Here is a 20476-nt window from a genome sequence, read left to right as displayed (position 1 = left end):
AAAAAAATTACATAAGATAGAGTCGATTTCAGAGCCCAACACTAATCAGCCAGAAGGAAGCATCTCTGTGCATGGATCTTATTCTGGTGTGCTGAACCTGCTGGGAGTGCTTAGGTGAGAAATTTGCTTGCTCACAGAAGTACCTGTTTCAAGTCGTATGAACGCAGTATCCCTTGCAGTCCTGCCTCTCAGTCTAATGTCTAGAAAACTCCTACCTTATGAGTTTGAACCTATTTGCATTCACTATCCTCAAATTGATAACATAATGACCCTGCGGGGGCGGGGGGGAGTGTCATGGATGCCAGGTGGCAGACCAGGAATTATATAGCAGTTTGCATACAAGAAGGTCACTAGAATTAATTGATAGAGGAAATTGGATCTGTGCGTTTGAGGTTTACCTTTGCAATACATGTGCTCCCTGATTAATCATCTTCTTGAATGATTACTGCTGTAGGAAAACTTAACAAATGTTTGAAAATTTTATTTTATTTGCTTCATTTGGAAATATTCACTCCAGTAACAGTTTGCTGGGATGCTTGGAGAGGAAAATGACATTTAGGGTGCAAAATAATCAAAGTGACTTCAGTTAAAACTTTACTGAGTAATTGTAGAACACTTTTATTAGCATTTGTTCAACTAGAAAGGGAAATCTAATTTGCATACAAAAGTCTTTTAGATGAAATAACAAATCATGAAAGTCAATACTAAAAAAGATGATACATACTTTTTTTTTTTAATTAAAAGAGCATTGTGTCATCAAAGCTGAATTCCTTCTGGTCAAAGGAAAGTTTCAGTTGTTTCATATTGGCATAATTCTACATTTGTGTGATTATTATTTCAAAATTATTAACTTGTACGTGAGAAAAATAGCTGGATATTATTAACATCAACAGCTTTGTATATAAATACTGCTTTAGAAAAATGAAAAAGTCACATCATATTTACCACATATTCACTTAGACATATCTAATTTATAGAAAAAGAAAATAAGATTTCTCATTGTAAAGGATTACTCTACTATAAAATATTTGTCAGAAAACTAGAGTATCTACAACTACAGTTTCCTTAACCACTCAAAAAGACCACACATTTTCATGAACCCATCATTTTTTAGTTGTCTTTCAACAAAGCAAAAGCCTTTCTGGATATCTTACATTGATCAAAAAGAATTTACACAGCAAAGACCTTTTTATTTTTCTTTTTTTTTTTTTTTTTCTTTTTCTTTTTTTTTTTTTTTTAACTGACCAACAAGTTGAATTTTACCTTGAATTTATTCCTATTCTTGGATGACATGCTAATTACCCAACAGTGAATGCTCACAACTAAACGGTGAACAACATGCAGTGCAAAACCCAATATGTACAAAATGTTGAAATGTTAACAGATCTGTAAATATAACAAAGCCATTCTCAAAATATCACATAAAAGTTTATTTGTAATATCTTAGATGTTATGTTGTATAAAAGTACATTGCATATGCATGTTTGTGTTTTTTGACATATCATGTTTCCCAATGCAAAGTTTATCAAAAAGAACATAATTTATCCCTTAGAGATCTCTTTTTATTCAAGAAATTTCTACTGTTATAAAATATACTTTGTTTTCTTATCTGTGTGTGCGCATGTTTCCTTACCTCCTTTCTTTTACACATTTATAGAAAAGCAAAGCTAAATTTTCTTTATGAGGGTGAAGAGACTGAACAGAAAGAACCAAAGTGTATCACAAAAACTGCAAGTAGTTCATTGGACACAATTGGTAAATAGATCTTTGTGATGGGCTTAGGAGTCACAGGATATGTCTATTCTCTGACTGTCGCAAGGAGGAGATCCACACAAAAAGATATTGTAACAAGCTAAACCAAGAGAAGGTTAACAACTCCAGAAATAATAGCATTATTCAGTATCTTAACTGAAGTGCAGCTGCACAGCTAGTATCATATTATACCTGCTTTAGGACTCTTATAACTTACATTTCTATACCTTAGCTCACTAAGCCAGGTCACTGTTTAGAGGTTGTCAGTTCAGTTATAAATCTATGTTAAAACTTTTTTCTATGGATTTTGACCAAAGTGCTTCATAATATACCTCTTCACCCCTTCCTGCAGGATAGTGGGGTTTCACTTACAGGCTTTCAGCACAGAAGTCCACTGGCTACAATCCCAGATTCCCTTTTTTTTAAATCCAGTCCTTCAGTCCCTTCCCTTACATCTTGTGCTCTTTACTGTTTATAAATAGAGACAAGACGGGAAAAGGAAAAACGGTCTCAAAAGCCCAGTTCTGAAAAAGGTCCTACTTTGTAAACAACAACCTCCCTCCCCAGTGGTGTGAATGCTAATGCATGATGAGGAAGTCCTAAATTTGTGGCTTAGGGTTAACTTAAGGCTGGCCTCAGCTTGACCCTAGTATCAGTATAGATTTCCTCTCTGAATATGATGTAGGAAAACTAACTGCTCAGGAAATAATATTTGAATGGCCAGATTCCACCCCTCTCACCAATAACATCATTTTCTTGATCCGTAAAGCTAGTTAAACTATTTCCATCACTAACTGAACACCCTGTTAAGAATATAAATATAATGAAGAATTATTTATATTTTTTCCCTGAACAATCCTTGACAAGCCACATTTCTTTTTCACCTGCTACAAAGCTTCCAGCATCTCAGTATCTTAAAGACTACTGTTTTCTCAAGTTATTTCTCATGTACTTGTAAGGGCTGTCAGAGAAAAATTTTGACCTTTGCTACCCCATTAAGCATAATTAGTCAATTCCGAGCAGCGGCTCAGGTTATCTGTTTTTCAACCCCCTTGCATGCCTGGCATTGTATAAGATTCACCTATAACATTCAGACTGTCATTTTCTAAGTCATTGTATTTTACTTACACTGACACTGCCTTAGTAATGTTATGGAATAAAAGCCTGTGAACATGTGATTTCAAAAAGCAATGGTTATCTGGAAGGTTAGGAAAAAAAAAACCAAAACAAAAAAACACACGCCAAAACCCCCAAAGCTTCATCCTCCTCAACGAGTTTGAAGCCTATTCTCAAGTTTGCATTCTGCTACAACAGGTATTAATTTTATCCTACTGCAATTTCATGTGAAATGCACAAGTAGTCCTTAGAAGTAGAACCCTGAGAGCTCCCTCCTATCTCAAGTGGTTGGGAGATTGTCCCCCAACAAATCATGGGTGAAGAAAAGCTGAAGTATGTGGTAGGAGTGGGATGGCATGAAGGCTAGTATTGAAATACATCTTCCTTCCAGGGTAGACATCACCTCGGTTTGGAAACTCTCCCTACATGAGAGATGCCCTTGGACATCCAGCTCTAATTTCTGGGCAGGTATGTAAACAGAGTAAAAGAAAACACCAAGTCTGCTAATCCTGACCCCATGTTAGGTCCACAGACTGATTTTTTCAGAAGCTATTTGACAGCATCATTTGTGCTTTAAGCATACTTGTGAATTTTGAGCAATATGCAAGTCTCGAACTGAGCTGCTTAGGTGTATCAATGTGTTAAGAAAAGCAGCTCGAGTACTTAAGTTTTCATGATGTGATGGCTAAGAAAGAACTTGCAGTGTTACATATGGATATACACATACAGTACCTATATATACAAAAAAAAATTAAAAAAAAAAAAACAAACCACCAAGGTTTTATTTAGTATGAGCTTCAGTCCTTCTATGTCCAGTTCCAAGTCTGTGAAAAGATATGGCACCTTAGTTTCAAGTTGATATTCAAATTGCAAGTACACCTACATTAAGGTATGGGGTATAATAGCCATATTCTTACAGGAGCCAATTGGCAGCAACATGGGTTAGGTTCAAATTTTAGTTGCCAGTACCAAACCTGCAAAAAAAATCATAAGTGCTCACTAAATTAAAATTCCTACTTATATAGCGAATCCAAATAGCGTTCACAACAGCAAGGCATCACAGGGAGAAAAAGAAGGGAAAAAAGAACAAGGAGGAAAATATGCAAAGTTCCCTATGCTTTAGAAAAAATATATTTAATTATTTCTTTTCTTTTCTTTTTTTTTTTTTTTTTTTTGAGCTGTGCATGATGATGTCCCAGTTGCAAGCTGCTCACCCAGTTGCAAGCTGCTCAACTGGCCAGTTGCTTCCCACTTCCTTGAACCCTAGTGATGAAGGAGACTTGATCCCCACACTCACTTAGCGAGGTGCCCACCACCTACCTTCGATAGCTCTTCTGCCTAGCTGTTCCCAAGTTTTTTCCACTGTCTAGCTAACTGAAATACTTTAATAACAGGTTCTCTTCCTCAGTTATTTCTGATTTTGTAAGAAACACACATGACATTAAGATAAAGGTTTTGCATCAAAAAAATTTTCTTTAACCAGACTCTTATTTCAGCCCATGATATCTGTACTCCCAAGGTGCAATTTGTTGGTAACTAGCAAACCCAGAAATTATTAGCAAACTTAACAAACCCAGAAATGTTAGTTGGCACCAAGTAGTCTAATTATAATATGGCTCTTGTACTTTGTTGTGGAGAAATTTTTGTAAGTATAAACAGAAACACCCAAAAGCAAAAGGTATGCAGACTCACATATTTCAAGATTGCTTGCTGGTCTTCTCTGTCCATCATCCCTTCTTTTCCATCAAATATCAGCAGAATTTGTCTCGCTTTTAGGGACTTTACCACTCCCTAGGAGATGTTACTAAACTCCAAGTTGTCAGGCACTGGAGTTGTATCTGATAAATAAAGACTCCATGGGATTCACAGAGCTCTCTGGAAAGAAACAGACCCTTCCGTACAGAAAAGATCTAAGATTAGTACTCCGTGAACTTTTTTTAAACATGTGGTTAACACCTGATTAGCTCTTCATAATTTTGTTAGAAATTTTACCAAGATTAAACTTGAAACAATTTTTTATGTTAGTAGACAATCGTGCTTGATCAATTATAAAGAAATAGAGATTTGAATAGCAAGAGCACATGCTTTTTCACTCCGTTTTTTTTTCTTTGTTGTGTTTCAACAGGTAAGTAGGTATGCATTTTTCAGCCTGATCTGAAAAATCCAGAATGAGATATTTTTCACAACTGAATGAAAAGCAAATGAGATTCCAGATTGAATGTTCTGCCAAAATCAATGAAAACTACACCAACCATTTCATCTTTCAGGATCACTTAGTTTTTGTCATTAGCAATCCGTGTAAGAATGGATTTTGTGTAGCACATTGGCTGTGATCCATGTGATAGAAGAATAGGGATAGAAAAAAGCTCTCTATTTAAGAATGCATTAAATTGATTGCAGCCAACTTATTTAATATTTTAGGCACAGGACTGTAATTATATAAAAAAATAAATTAGTTAATTAGTACATTGGTAGTTTAAATGATGCCCTTCCATAAAGCAGCTGAGACCTCATGGAAGGCAGATGAGTATTCTCTGTACTCATGGTTTTGAACCTAAACATCTTAATTTCTGGAACAAAGGAGGAGTAAAAGCTTATACCTAAGCAGCGAGCATGTTGAGAAAGGCTGAGGACTGACCCACATGGGCCATGCCTGCTGAGAAAGAAGTTTCAGGGAGCCTAGCAGTAGTACTGGTAGGTTTTATTTGGAGTGGCAATGAAGGAATAGTATTATTTTAGCTCTTAGGCAACAGAAATCAAGTACCGTGCTGAGATGAAACTATTAGAACTTGCATCACTTCTTGGTAGCTGATTTGAGTTTCAGTCTCATCAAGAACAACAGATTAGGGAGACTGTATCATCAGGGTGCACGGGGTGCTGCATCCAAGAGCTACAACTAGTAGTCAGAGGGCCAGGACAGAAGGGCAGCATTTTCATGTCAGTCACAACAGCTGTGACTTTCCAGGTCACCAGGACACACCATATTCCCTGTTGACTACCAAGGGACATGAAGGCTGCTTTTCCTTCCCCAGTTGTGTTTTCTTTCTGCACTGACTGACAAGGTGGAAGAGGTGGGCACCCAGCTTGCCCTGACCTCTTTGCGCAGCCCCGCCTCACATGTTGCTCATGACAGCGATGGAAACACAGCTTGCTCGGTGCGAGATGTGGTATGGCTGATCTTTCCAATGCGTGCAACAAGAAAAGTATAGTCCAACAAAAATAGCAGGCTTAAGATATTTGTCTTCTTATTTGATGTCCTAAAGAAAGCTCAGTTTTCATTAGCTGACTCCAAATTAAAGCTATTTTCCTAAAGTTTCTCACTTCCCAACTGAAGTGTCCTTTCTGCTTCACAGAGGACTCAGAATAAGAAGGAATCTCTTGCATCATTGTACTGAGCTTCTAAAAAACCCAAAGCCAGAATATAGAGTACTTAAATACAGAAAGACAGGCTGGACCTAAAGGAAGGTTACAAATACACAGAAATAACCAGTAACTCCAACGTATTTGAAGGAGATCTGACACAGTATTCAGCCACACAATGCTTGCATATTTAGGCAGAGATTCTGGGATGCCAAAGAAGCTATCACTGTAGATATGGACAAAGGTTACAGCAGGAAAATGAAGGAATACAGGTGCTTTCAACCATAGGATATAGAGAGACACTGGAAAGATTAATATTGCACCAAAGGGTGACTATTAGCTTTCCTGTATAGCAATTTTAAATTACTAGTATCATCAAGGTCTTTCTGTATTAATTTGGGTTATTATATACAACAATGTATCATTGTAACTGGACTAATGACTTGGACCATTAAACTGTTAAAATATTAAATGGACTAAAAATCAATTATTGGCTTCACATGTATGGTGTGTTTCTTTTACCCTAACAGTATTTGGAATGCAACACATTAAGCAATAAATTTTGGCAACATCTGTCTCAGTACAAAGTAGTGCCCTCATATGCTTTTCCGCTTTCTTGGATAAGTTTGCATTTGTAAAAAACTCCTTTCTGCTGTGATTCAACAGTCACCAGTACTCAAGATAGTCTAATGCTACCTTAACTGCTGCTGCTACAGCAACTGCAGGGCACTGGTCAAGACAACAAAGGAAAAGGATATATTTCTTGCTGTTTCTAAGTCTTTATACATCAAGGCTTATTTTATGGAGGAGGATTGATTGCTCTTATTTTTAGATTATTTTTTTTTTAAAAAAAAGAGGGGTACAAGGTGGAAAATAGTTACCTGAATTCCACTGAAACAAACTTGGATTTCTCAGTCCAAGTCGGTGTTCCATTCATCTTCTGTCTGAATCCAATGCATTCATTCAGCTGCTGCTGATCAGTACCATTATACAGCATCAACAAGAACTGCAGTAGATTTGTTTTCTTCTACTTGTGGACTGACTGCACACCAAAACTACACATATACAAATCCCCTTACAACAGAACTGCTTTAAATTTTAATAAGACACAGTGAATAGAGTGAATAAATTATTGAATGCATATAGGTACCCAGGATGCAGTGCACATTGTTAGGAAGGGGGGAGAGAGAAAGGTAAATAAAGGAGAAAAATGTTCATTATTAATAAAAGTATGGTAGTAACGCCAGTTATGACAGGCACAGCCATGGCCACATTTTCATCTCTGACCTAAGAAATAGAATGATATAATAAAGACAAAGTATTAAGTTAACTCTAGAAGCTCTTCAGTTTGCAGAAAATACAACTTCCCCAGTGGAAAAACTGAATAAGACATTGACTGTGTATTGTCTGTATATACACACACAGCGATTTATGTTTCACTATACAGGATACATTTAGTCTCATTCTACAAAGTGTCAAGTTACACTGTACTTTTAGAATTAATAAAAAAATGTCTTTCTACCTCTGTAGTACAGGGCAAATGATGTAAAGAACACCACCAAAGAATGAGTCACTGACCTTGTACCGTCTTTATTTGGGCAGGTTAGTTAGCAATATTGCTTCTAGCAAACAGTTCCTCAAGCTTTACTTGCAAATGAAAGAAGGGGTGATGACAAGCTTTTATTTAAATGCCTATAAAAAGTGCTCATTAGAAACAGTTTACTTAAATTCCTCGCAACAGAGGCTGTGGAGCACTACAGGAGGTATTACAGAAAAAGCACGACATCCATACTTGGCAATTCAGACTACTGACAAAGTGGCAACAGCAGGAATACCTCATTTATGTCATTTTCCTTAACCAAATTGTCTCCCTAAGCACTAGTCTCTGTCAAGTACTTCACAGCTTTAAAGACAGGGCTGATAAAAGAAAAATATTACAAGTAAGTTTGTTCTTCCAGGCAACGTTCCAAAATATTGTACACAAAAAAAAGATACAAATATGCAAAGCTGTTGCATATTTGACCATCAAGACCTGTTTTGCATGATCTTTAACTGAAGATGACTGGAGGTTAGAAATTCACATTTCATGAAAAACTAACGGAAGTAAAAATAATAATATTTCAGAGAAGCTCAGGGTCCTAAGGGGAACGGGTACTCCAAGTCTTTGATTAGTGTATTGTCAACAACGATCGCTGTGCTGTAACTATTCACTTAAGAGTCATGTTTTTCTTTAATATGAGCAAGGTACCTATCAGTTCCAATATATCCAAGTTGCTACGTAGTGTAGTAATGGCAGTTCAGTTGGGAAGCTGGGAGCACCTGGAATACCTGGAGTGCCATATAAATGTTTAAATTCAAGATTTCTAATGCTAGGACAGACCAATAGATGGCTTACTCTGACTCAGTGAAACATTAATTTACTCTCTACAGGTGCTCCCCAAAACAAGTTAGTGAAGATACTTCAAGGCAAGTAAATACTGGAGAATGTGTGCTGGAAGTGAGTTTTGAGCTCACAAGGGTTTCACTTGAGACCCAACATTCTGTTTTGAAGAAAAGAAATTGACCACAAGTGGAAATTGTGTTTGCAATGAAAACTAATGTTTTCAAAATAAAAGGTGCTTGCAAGCAAATATTCTCCCCATAAAAAGTCAGTTATTCATATCAACATTTTTAATATCTTTCCAAAAAATGCTTTAAAATCCAGAGATTTGCTGAAACCAACTGTTTCCCACAGACACTTTCAGTTCAGATTAATTGAAGATGTCATTTTCCTACCACAATTCATCAGCAAATTCACTGGCTTTATAGTGAGGTCCATTCCAGACCTGAGGCATTAGGGTTTTATGGAGAAACCACTGGGCAGAACTGGACATAATATTTATCTTTCAGGCTGATTTTAAAACATTAACTGCATATGAAATTGTTCAGAGGCTTTTTTCAAAGTCCTGAAGAACAACATTTACCTTCCGGCTAGTAAAAAAGTAAAAACAGATGAAAGGCAGAGATTGACAATAGAAATACTCATCACACAAATTAAAAACTTCTACAGTTGTTTGGTTTTGTTTGTTGTTTGGTTGTTTTTTTCAATTTGCAAAACTTTTTTTTCACCATTATATTTATCTATTAATAAATAGCCTTTCATACACCTTATGACAAACAAGGCTCGAGTCCACAGGATTTTAGAGGGAAGTGAAAGGTCACATATACATTTACTCAGGGATTTGTTCACTAATAGATTGACTGCAAGCAATGGAGGGGCTGCTATTGACCTGTTGGTAAGTTATAGCTAAAGAAATGCAAAATTATGAGTATTTCTCTTGACTGGAGCCAAGGTAAGAAGAGGATTATGCTAAAAAAACCTTGTTGAGAGCATCAGTAAGTGGGAGCAATATACCAGATTCCTCCTACAAACACCTTGGCAGCCTGCCACACAAGCAGCCACTTTTGATGGCTGCAAGGAATGAAGTTGAGAAACAAGCAAACAAAAGAGTCTGGACGGGAGCCAGACGAGGCATGAGGGGTACGTAGCAGAAAGCCACTTCACAGCTGGAAATGGCAGAGGAAAAGTGCTTGTAGTGATGGCACGGGCAGGATCTAGGCACAAAAATATCTTCCTTTGGTATTTTATAATGCCTTGAAAGGCAAACAAATCTGATTTTTAGATGCGGCCAAGCCGACAATGTAACTGTGACATGTAACTAGCACACACACTCATCTTGCTGCAAATAAGAATAGCCTGAGCAATGTCCAAGGGCTGTTCTGACAGCTGAGGGTTTGGGGACTGCTTTTGCTTTTGTTTTTAGACACAAAACTGCTTCTGAATTTTGCATGTCTTCCTTGCAACTGATGTACGCTGTGCGAGCATTTTGAAGTAGTAGAGTATGATAGTGGGTGCTGAAGCACAAAATCACATCACCTTAAGTCTCGGAAAATCTTCAAGAAGTCATTGTCATTGTTTTGAGTGATTTTTCTGTCTGGGGGAGAAATCGGAGCACTATTTCACTATGTAGGTAAGAACATCTTTAAGCGCAAATAAAATTGGTTCAACTTACAAAAATACACTCAGCAGCGGTGACTATGAGAACTTAAACTGTTACCAGTCATTTAATGCAAAAAAACATGTTTATTCAACAGTAGTATCAGAATATTTATGCCACAGCAAAGGCCAGGAGATGGAAAAAGAAACACCAAGAGATTCAGCATCAGCCCTAACTCCTCTAAGCTGCTTATCAGATATTTTCTACTATATGTTTTACAATTCTGAATACACTAAACAACAAGCTGTATGGAGAAAACAGAACAGAAAATATTTATGATTTTGCAAAAATGATTGCTGAAACTTCTGCTTCACTACCATGGGTTCATGATTTTCCCTGTGTAGTAGTAATGTTCTATTAACAGAGTTTTTCTCATTTCACTTCCTTTTTTTCCTGCAATGAAAAAATAAAATGCCTATTATTAACAATATTAGCATTTAAGTAGTGCCAATTATACTTCAAGTTCTTGCACATAAAAAGGTGTAATTAGGCAAGGCCTCTTTTTTCTTTAGCAGCTGTTCTTTGGAGACATTTTGTGAAGGCAAGGTGAATAGGGTAGCCGCACTCCTTGCACAGCGATAGTTGTACCTCTAGAATAGGTCAGGAAGGACTAAAAACCTGATTTCTCAGTTCTTTTCCTTCCAGATAGGATGCAGCTGGCTTCAAAGAAGTCATGCTGATGTAAAATTAGCATAAGAGCAAAGAAGTAGGACTTTTTTCTGAAAAATTGCAGATTATTTTATTATGCAGAAAATTCCAGAGACCTTATAATAATTGGATCCACCATTAGTTACCCAGTAATTTCTTTTGTTCCTGATATTGAGGCAACTAGAGAGAGAGAGATAGCTGTTCCTGTTTTAAACTCAACAAGGCTGCAACTCCCTGCACAGATGCTGAAGCAGTCATGAAGGAGCACTGATTTCATCCCTCCGATGACTGGCCAAGCCAGTGTAAGCAAGCCACGTACCAAAATAAATTATTATGTCTGGGGAAGCACTGACGTGCATTGAGTCATCTTTTCCCATTAAAAGCAGGGGGGGGAAAGGACTGAGCAGTAATTGAAATTTGAGATTTGAAAGTTTGCCTGCATGTTTGCTCAGGCAGACAACCGAGGCTACATCTGACCTGGGCCACTGTCATAGTAAACGACAAACATTTCCTGACATGTTCTTTGAACGGGGTAAAGCAAAGCACAAACATGAACAACGTCAATGATAATCACGTATTCAAAACACGATTTAAGTATAATGGGTATGTTACATAGAAAAATAGCCACTTTAAGAAAGGTGAATTTCATTCATTATGTACTGACTTCCTGCATAACTAGTCACGTAGTTTTTTGGGTTCTATTTTACTGGTACTGCCTGAGAATACCTGAAGTAATTCTGGCCAAATCAGATCCACAATTATTGAGCTATGCATAACATACAACCCCTTCCTACAAATGTTTAGTTTGTGTTTCTTGCTTTTAACTTCATTATTCACATCAACAGGCAAGTATTTGCTATATAGAATTTTGAAACCTTCAATAAAATTATCTTTAAAAATTAAACAAAAATAATTTATTTTTGTACTGACACTGCACATTACCACCATGCTCATCACTATCTGATTCACCTCAGCAGCTACTCCCACACCCTTTGCTTTGCTTTCATTTACAAGCTTTAACGGTAGAGATAACATAGTTGGGTTCAGAGCAGGGTTTGGGATTCTTCAAATTTCCATCCCTTTAGATCATGAAAGGAATAATGTTTTACTCCTGAGAAACGTGTCTTTCTTCTTTGTGCTGCACAGAAGTAACATGAGTGACTTAAGCTCTTCCAGTTTACAAAACACCACACAAAAATTTCTTTTGGTGAAGAGCAGGGAAGGAGAATGACAGCTAAAGGCTGGTATTCATATAAGGCAGGTGATCCTGTGTATCAGTTGAAGCCTTTCATGTCTTCTGCCTTGGTTCTTGCTGTTAGATGACACAGCTGGATGGGACAGTCATTTGCTAGATCCTGTTACAGTCCTGAGACATCAATCTTATCATCTCCAATAAGTAGTATGTAAACCAAGGAAAGAAATGGTTATAGCATTACAGATTATTGGTTTAGGTTTAAGTCATAGATTTTGTACTTCCTTCTATGACCTTAAAACTCATATAACACCTTCTAGGCAAAAATTTGGAGATATGAGACTAACTGCTGAAACTTATATTAGGTTCAAGCACTCAGTAGATTTGGGAACATGTATTACATACCAGTCTCACTTCTTTTGTAAATGGTGCAAAATTAAATGGGTTGAGAGGCTTCCCTTAATACACGACAGGCTCTGGTTTATGCTGCAAAGTCTATCAAGACTTGAGGCAGAAAACAACTAGATTGTCGTCTGAACGGTATCGCATATAATAGGTAGTAAGAGAGGTTTGACAAGCAGTGTTAATTAACTGGAGCCTGAAACAATATAAAATATGTGTCTAAATATACATGAATTTCGGTGGATTGTCAACTACATCTCACATTTTGAGAAAAAATGCCTGACTCTTTTCATTACAAATTGTTAGTCCCACCACTGGAATGCAATTAGCCACAATTCTACTGTGCACATGAAGGGATTTCTGCACTATGGGCTACCATAATTTGATCCAGACATTTCTGAGGAAAAGGAGAAATCAAACCCTTCCTTAGTAACTAGTTTGCTTTTTAAAAGGAAATCTTTCTAAAGTTTCAGAAGGGTCATAGAACTTCCACTTAAATGTATTGTTTAAAACAGAATTAATGCTTTTAGTAAGGAAATTTACCTTCCCCACATCACAGATTCTGCAAAGTAGAATTCAGAAGGTCAGACTTTCATCCTGCAGTAGATCTTTCCTTTCATAAGTTCATCAAAGATTGGGTTTTTTTTCTCACTGAAACTACATTTAAGTTTTCTATACAATGTATTGTATTGTTCTTATTCTTCAGACATTTTTAAAGAACTCGATAGGTTTTGGCCAAAGCTCCATTTGTTAGAGACAGCAGGCTCTTTTACTTGCTGGATATAAGATATGTAATTAGTGTCTTAAAAGAATTATGAGCAACTCAACCCAAGCTGAATAGAAGGCTTCCATTTCTATATATAATAGGCCCTAAAATGATGAAGAGTATGGATTAATTCCTCTCATCATATCAAGAATAGTATTTTTTACTTTGAGTTTTCATACAGCCTTAATAACTCAAACATCATGCACATGCATAGAAAATACTTAAATAGATGTCTAATGGCTAATTCCTTTCCTAACTAAAGTATTAAAATTATGATGAATATAAAGATTTCAACTTGTTCCCTTTTCTAATTTGCTCATATGAAAGAGCTTGAATCATATTCAAACTGCAGTGCTGAAAAATCTTTATTATTTATTCCAAAGACATAGTTTACTTTGGGGTTGGCCACTTTTACAAAGACCATGTGAGATGAAGTTCTCCTGAATCTATGAAAGTCATGATCAGACACTCAGAAAAATTTCTGAAATAGAAAGGCATTATTTCAGGGATTTAGAAATAAAGCATCTCAGGGTGCCTGCAGAGCTGTCTGAAGGCAGGAGGAGATATTTTGCAAAATTAATTCATCCACAGCTACAGACATCCTCCATTAACCACCTATAACATACAAACACCCCATCCATTTGTTCTGACAACCAAGCTGGTCTTTCAGACTCCAAGACTTGTAGCGAACCCTTGCCACTTCTGTTTTCAGTTTGCATTCCTCAAGGTATGAAAATGAGTATTAAATTTGAGCCTTTTCAGCCCTTTTTCTTGGGCCAGCATTTTGGTTCTTGTTTAGTGCTTCATATTAGCAACTATCTTGATCACTGTTAATATTAGCCAGAGGCTAGTAATGCTAGCCTCCTGTCTGTAGTTTTGTCATTTGCCATCACTCTGCCAATCGTCTCCTAAGTTTTAAAGGGTCAGTGTCATCTTCAGCTTCTGGTATCTTCTCATATAAACCACTCCTGCTTGTTAAAAGACACACACACTCACACAAACCAGCATCACCTTAGAATAGACTATGCCAAACTATGAGACGTTATGTTTAATATGATTTAGGTCATCTATCAAGGTCATGATTTGGAAAAGTTTATCTGAAAATATTCAGGGTCCAAAAGAAGATTTTGTGGGGATTACTGAATGGTGCTGCTAACACAGTAACAGTTTAAACTTTAGGAATGAGAAAAACCCAATCAGACTTTGCGTATCTGCCATATCTGGGTTAATCCTAAGACTGTTCCTTATTCAATGGCTCACCTTACATACATCATTAAAAGTGTTTTAATGCTTTGGTACTTGGCAATTTCTATATATTGTTTCCTGTCAGGCAGTTTAGTTAAACTCTTTTTTAGAACTATATGGATTTTAAGACATAACTTATGAAAAAACTTGGAGCAAGGTGTATTTATTTAAATATTTACAAAGTAACATTGATAAATCTGTGATAATTAAGGTGTTCTGAAGGAGTAAAAGCACAAAGAGAAACTGCTACCTAATAAAAATGGAAAATGCAACCTGATATTTATCAATAGCTGAATAAATATAGAGTCATACTGTTTCTCCTCACCATCTTTGAGTAATGTAATAAGAGCCTTGACATTAGACTGGCATGAGCCATACATTAGGAATGCGAGATAGCAAATGGAGAAGATGCTTGACCTATAATTCTTCTGTAAACAGGAGCCCTTCAAAATACGTGGACTTCATTTTATATGACACTTTTGTTCTGCTAAAAGAGGTCAGAAGATGTGGGAGTCACTTGCATTAATGCTTCAAACATGGACAAACTTCAATCTCTGTTTCTTCATAATTTGTTTACCTGGAATCGGATATAATGACTTAAAAAATGAACAAAGAAAAGGTAATGGTGCTTAAGCTGTTTGGTTGTATGTTGCTAATTTATCAAACCTTTTAAAAGAACCCAGAAAATGAAGAAAGAAAAAAAAATCTAATGCATGGATCGCTTTTTTCTTATTCTAACGCACTGCCATAGGTATTAGCTGCAAAGAGAGATCAGGGTTACACTGCCTTTTTAAAATGAAAGGTTTTGCAGCTGACACGTGAAAAAAAAAAAAAAAACCCACAAAAAAACCCCAAAAAAACAACAAAACAAAACAAAAAACCCAAAACAGATCACAGAAAGAAATCAGAACTTTCCCCATGGAGCTTCATTTGATATTGGATAAATTTCTTCTCTTTCAACTAATATAATCCAAACGTTGATCTTTAAAAGCAGACTATAAAGGGTTGTCTGTTATGGTCACAGGGCAACATCTATCACAGCACTTACGACCTTGCTCACTCTAGAAAAATGTATCAACACTTCCCACTGTTTTGTAGATGCTATCCTTTTTGTTTCACTAGTATCGGCAAAGACTTTAGAGTAAGCAATGGATCTGAAGCATAATTCTGTGCAAAATTCAGTATATCCACTGCATAACACTTGCTCTAATTACACACCCATATTTTTCTCCTTACATAAGAAAAAAACCCAACATATATTTACTTCCAACAATGCTATCTTAAAAGATATAAGGTTTTGTTGTTGCTGTTTCCCAAGAAGTCCAAAAGGATCTTCTTAAAAGCAATAATCTGTTGACACCTGTAGATTTTCTACAGGTGTGTAGATTGTTGTGCAGGTTGTGAAGTCTGTAGATTTTCAGTTACTAAACTGAATCCTCTTCTAGTAGCACAAGTTAGTATGTTGTAAGGTGCAATAACACTGTGATGACATAGACAGATGGTAGCAATAAGCTCGCTTTTGACTTTGGTCTTATATCACTTTGCAATTCTATGATATTCCACCTGAACATCTCAAGGCACTTCTCAGAATAACAATTTGGCTTCATAATGTTTCTGTTTTGACTTAAGGAAGCATTATCATCAACAGCATTTTACAGGCAATGAAACTGACTAATAAAAAGGATTCAATCTGTAAAAATGGTTGGGAATCCATTCCCATGCATGTGACAGAAGTGTGTACAGACCCACTAGCAAGAAAGGTTCATTCTGGAGTTTTACAACAGCTTTTTTTTGGACATGAGTAGGGAAATTGTGTTCTGATTTCACGGCATTTAATTTTGTCATTACATTTCATTTCACGGCTCTTTGCACCTGGTCACTAATGATACGGCCATGACCAGGTAAGGACCTGCACTTCCTTAGCTGTGGCACCCTGGGTTAGAACCTTGATTTTTACATGCCAACATAATGCTGTGTTAATCATCACCAATTCAAAGGTGTTTAGCTGCAACAGAAGATGTTTCCCTGAAGATATGAAGCCACATAGATTTCTATTGTTAAGATTTCAGAAATTCTAGAAAGGATTCCCTTGCTATTCTGTTAAAGAAATAACCAATATTTGACTCCGCCTGTTAGTGAGTTTTATATATGTATTCATACTCATGCAGACAGCAAGTACCCATTAGCTAGGACAATACAATGAAGCTAGGTAGTTTGAATTAAAAAACATTTATTGCCATCTTACAGAGGCAAGGTCAGAGAAAACTGCTATTTTAGGCAGCCTCCAGGTTTCTTGGAGACAAAGGCTTACTCTATATATCTGCATAACCTTCAGACCTGAGGAGGTTTAAGATTAAATGAATTGGAAAAGATTAAGCAAATCATGTGTTTAGTATTCCTTAACACTCACCATGCCACAGAACCAGTTGTGATAGTCAGCTCAGTTGACCAGAAGCATTTTCATCTAATTTATCTTGGTACCTTTAAAAACATTCAATCAAATTCAGCAATAAGGGCTTTTAGACAAGTGGACATACATTCTTTCGGGTTTGATGCTCTGTTCCAACGCATTGCTATAAAGCTACTAGGATAACAGAAAAATAATTGATGCATTTTAGCTATTCAAACTGCCTTGACAAATATTTTGGGACGGGAAGTCCTTTTGGTAAGAGCTATGCATAGAGCACGGTACTATTGGAACAGGGGCAATACAGTGAACAGAAAGAAGTTTCATGGAATACTGTTACTGTTATCATGATTTTGCTTCATTTGAAAGGTGAAATATTTATAATAAGCCTTGTTTCTTAAGAACATATACCTGGCTGAAAAAACTCAGAGGCAAAAACTTGGCATATAAACTTTCACATTGCTGGAATTACTTTGGGACTTATTTTTAAATCCATTTTTTTCCTTTAAGAAAATAACCAGACCCTTTTTCTAAGTATGAAAATTTAGATTTTTATTTATTGTTTTGGATGCTTTTCTCCTCTCCTCATCCCCACCAGGATGGTTGAACACTGGTTCTGTTTTATTTAGCTGGTAAGATACTGACCTAATTGATTTTCAAAATATTTTTTTACAATGGCTCAGATATTTTTAGTTGTCTCCAAACTGCAGTTTGTGTAAAAAATAACTCTACAGTTTGTGACTGCATTAAATGAACTTCCAAACTTTTTATCTCCCCTCCTTCTCAAATGAAACTATGGTAAATTCCTACAACTATTTCTTACTGAGTTTGCAACCACATCCTTTTCTTACATTTTAAAAAGCATTCAGTTGCTGAGATGATTGAATCAGACAGAGGGTAACGATGATGAACAACACATCAGTTCAAACAGTCTCATGATGAGTAATCAATGAACGATATAGTCTTCCTCTATTATGACACTACAAAAGCTACTATTCCCATGCAGCAGTCTGAGAAATTAATTCGGCCTGATACACTCCACTACTCTGTATCAACAAGGTATCAGACTGACAGTTCCAAGAGTGATACACTTCCACAATATATATTACAACAGTCCCTTTGCTGTGATGGCAGGTACTGCACTGCTCCTCTAAGCCCTTATCTACAGCCTAGGAGGTGCCTTCTCCTGCCAAAACCCAGCAACTCTCAGACAGGGATGAAAGAAAGATATTATTGCGCTTTGTTCCTTAAATTGCTACAATGCAGAGAAAAAAACAGAGTATTTGTTTCCCTCCTGTAAAATTATATATCTGTGTATCTGTCACTGTTACAGAAAGTGATATATTGTTCCTTAAAATAGGTCATAAATTGAACATTGCGCCTGAGCCTGCATAGCTTAGATTCAGCTAAGCTCTTTTCCTGAAAATCAAGACCATTGTTTCCTTCCATCACAAATGCCAATCCACACTCGAACCTTTTTTTGTAGAACATCTGCTGCACAAAATTGAATATAGATCAGCAGATCTGAGTACATTCAGCCTAAGTTGCAGCAATACTCTTCAAATAGTGATCCATTTAAGACGGTAAGAAAGGAAACTTTGACAATTAGAAAGGACTTTTTACCTCTCTCCTTGTCAGCTTGGGTGTTATTTTTTTTTTTCTCTTTGGAGAGCCCTATTTTTAAAAAAAACAATACAGTTTTGTAGCTTTATATCATTAATTTTCTTTGACAGATCATTCTTGCATTTGTAATGCGTAATATCCTTGCCTGAAAGTACGTTTCATTGAGTAATATTCTTCACTTTTTCCCTTCCTTTTTTTATTACCTTTTGCTTTCACTTTTTAGTGTAAACTTCTAAAATATTTAAAATATGAAATCACATAAATATTAACAAAAATTGAAGGTTGTAAATCATTCTATGTGTAATTTACAATGTACCTGAAAAAATTATTAATGATTGGGATCAGGTATTACTTGATTTACCTATTGTGATCAGAACTGAGGGTATCACATTCCTCTGGGAATTTGTATAAATCAAATTACTGAGTCAAAGAATCATGTTCCATACATAATGTTTGTTTCTCCAGCTGTTCTCCATCTAGGAAACATGTAACTCACGCTTAAGACAGTAAAAGTGAACCTGGTCCAAATTTAATGAATAATCAATTTTTAAATGATGCTTTAAAAAAAAAAAATCCTACTTTATATGTATGTATATTCCTTATTGATATAATTCTGGAATCTCTTATAATAATGTATAGGGTCTACCTATGCAGCATCTTTATTAAATAGAAAAATATTATCCCTTTTATGTTTAAAACATCAGTGATTTTGTGCTGCAGATTTTTGGTATTATGGATTTAAAAATATCTCCTGTCTTTATAACTAGGAGATGGCATAAAGGGAGAAGTAAATTAGGCTCCCTACCAATTTAATGCAATGGTAGGCTGCTATGGAGACCATTTCAGCTGCCCAAGTAATATGTTTCCTATTCTGAAGATTGCAAGGGAGAATAACAGATTTTTGTGTCAGACCTGTTAATACTCCTGGTGCCAACGAAATCTAGTTTCAACTTATAGTAGTGGACAGACCCCAAAACACAGGCGGGCATGAACATGCTCACCTGCAAGTACTACAGTTCTCAGTTCTTTCTACCACTGCCTGCTTTGTCAGGACTGACATTTGCTTGCAGACCTATCTAACCTAAACCATTATTCTATATCTTGCACGTAACTATAGTTTGTTATACAAAAGGAACTCTAAAAAGGGCATGGAACGAAGGGAAAGAATTTTCAGACACTGCTTGTTTGAGTCATCTAGACGTGTCAGATCCTCCAGCACATGGATTCTGGTTAACTCTACTGGTGGCAGAGTGCAGCACCGCCCTTTCCTCTTAGTCCTGGTCCTGGAACACTGACTGGCCATGCCTTGCCACCTACATAGCTCTCCCAGGCATCTAGGTTTTCCTCCAAAGGAAGTCTGGGAACACAGACAAAGAGGAAACAGTACCTCCCTCCCACAGTGCCCTGGTGGGGATGGTGGGGCAGTGGGCGCTGCGGGCTGGGTCACAGAGCTTTCCCTCCCGCACCCAGGCAGGGCGGTGGGGCGCCTGCACCCGGTGCTGCTGCCAGCTCTCAGTGGGCCACATCAGCTTGCACCAGCTGAGGACCCCTGCTGAGCTAGTTAGCCCGCTAACTTCCAGGCTGTTTACAGAGCTGCATAAAACATTAAAAGCTTGTAATTTTTCCACTTTCAGTCTGATTTTTAAAAAACTTATTTTTAGGAAATTGTTTGTTGCAATTTGGTTGAGGTTTCCAGTTATTTCAGTAGGAAAAACAGCTTTACATTTAAATGAAAACCTGAAGGAAAGAATCAAAACAAATTTAGTTTGTAGTAAACATTTAAATGATAACGATGTTTTCAAATGTTTGCATACTTCCTTCAACTGCTAATGATTTTATCCATCTGTGGAATACTGCTGTTTGATTCTGCCCTTTCTGATTCAGTCAGACCCTCTCAAATTTAGTTGTCCCGTAAGTTTGATCTAAAA

The sequence above is a fragment of the Falco peregrinus genome, chromosome 4 (genome assembly GCF_023634155.1).
Source record: "Falco peregrinus isolate bFalPer1 chromosome 4, bFalPer1.pri, whole genome shotgun sequence".
Taxonomy (NCBI): domain Eukaryota; kingdom Metazoa; phylum Chordata; class Aves; order Falconiformes; family Falconidae; genus Falco; species Falco peregrinus.
Note: the sequence above shows the minus strand (reverse complement) of the source record.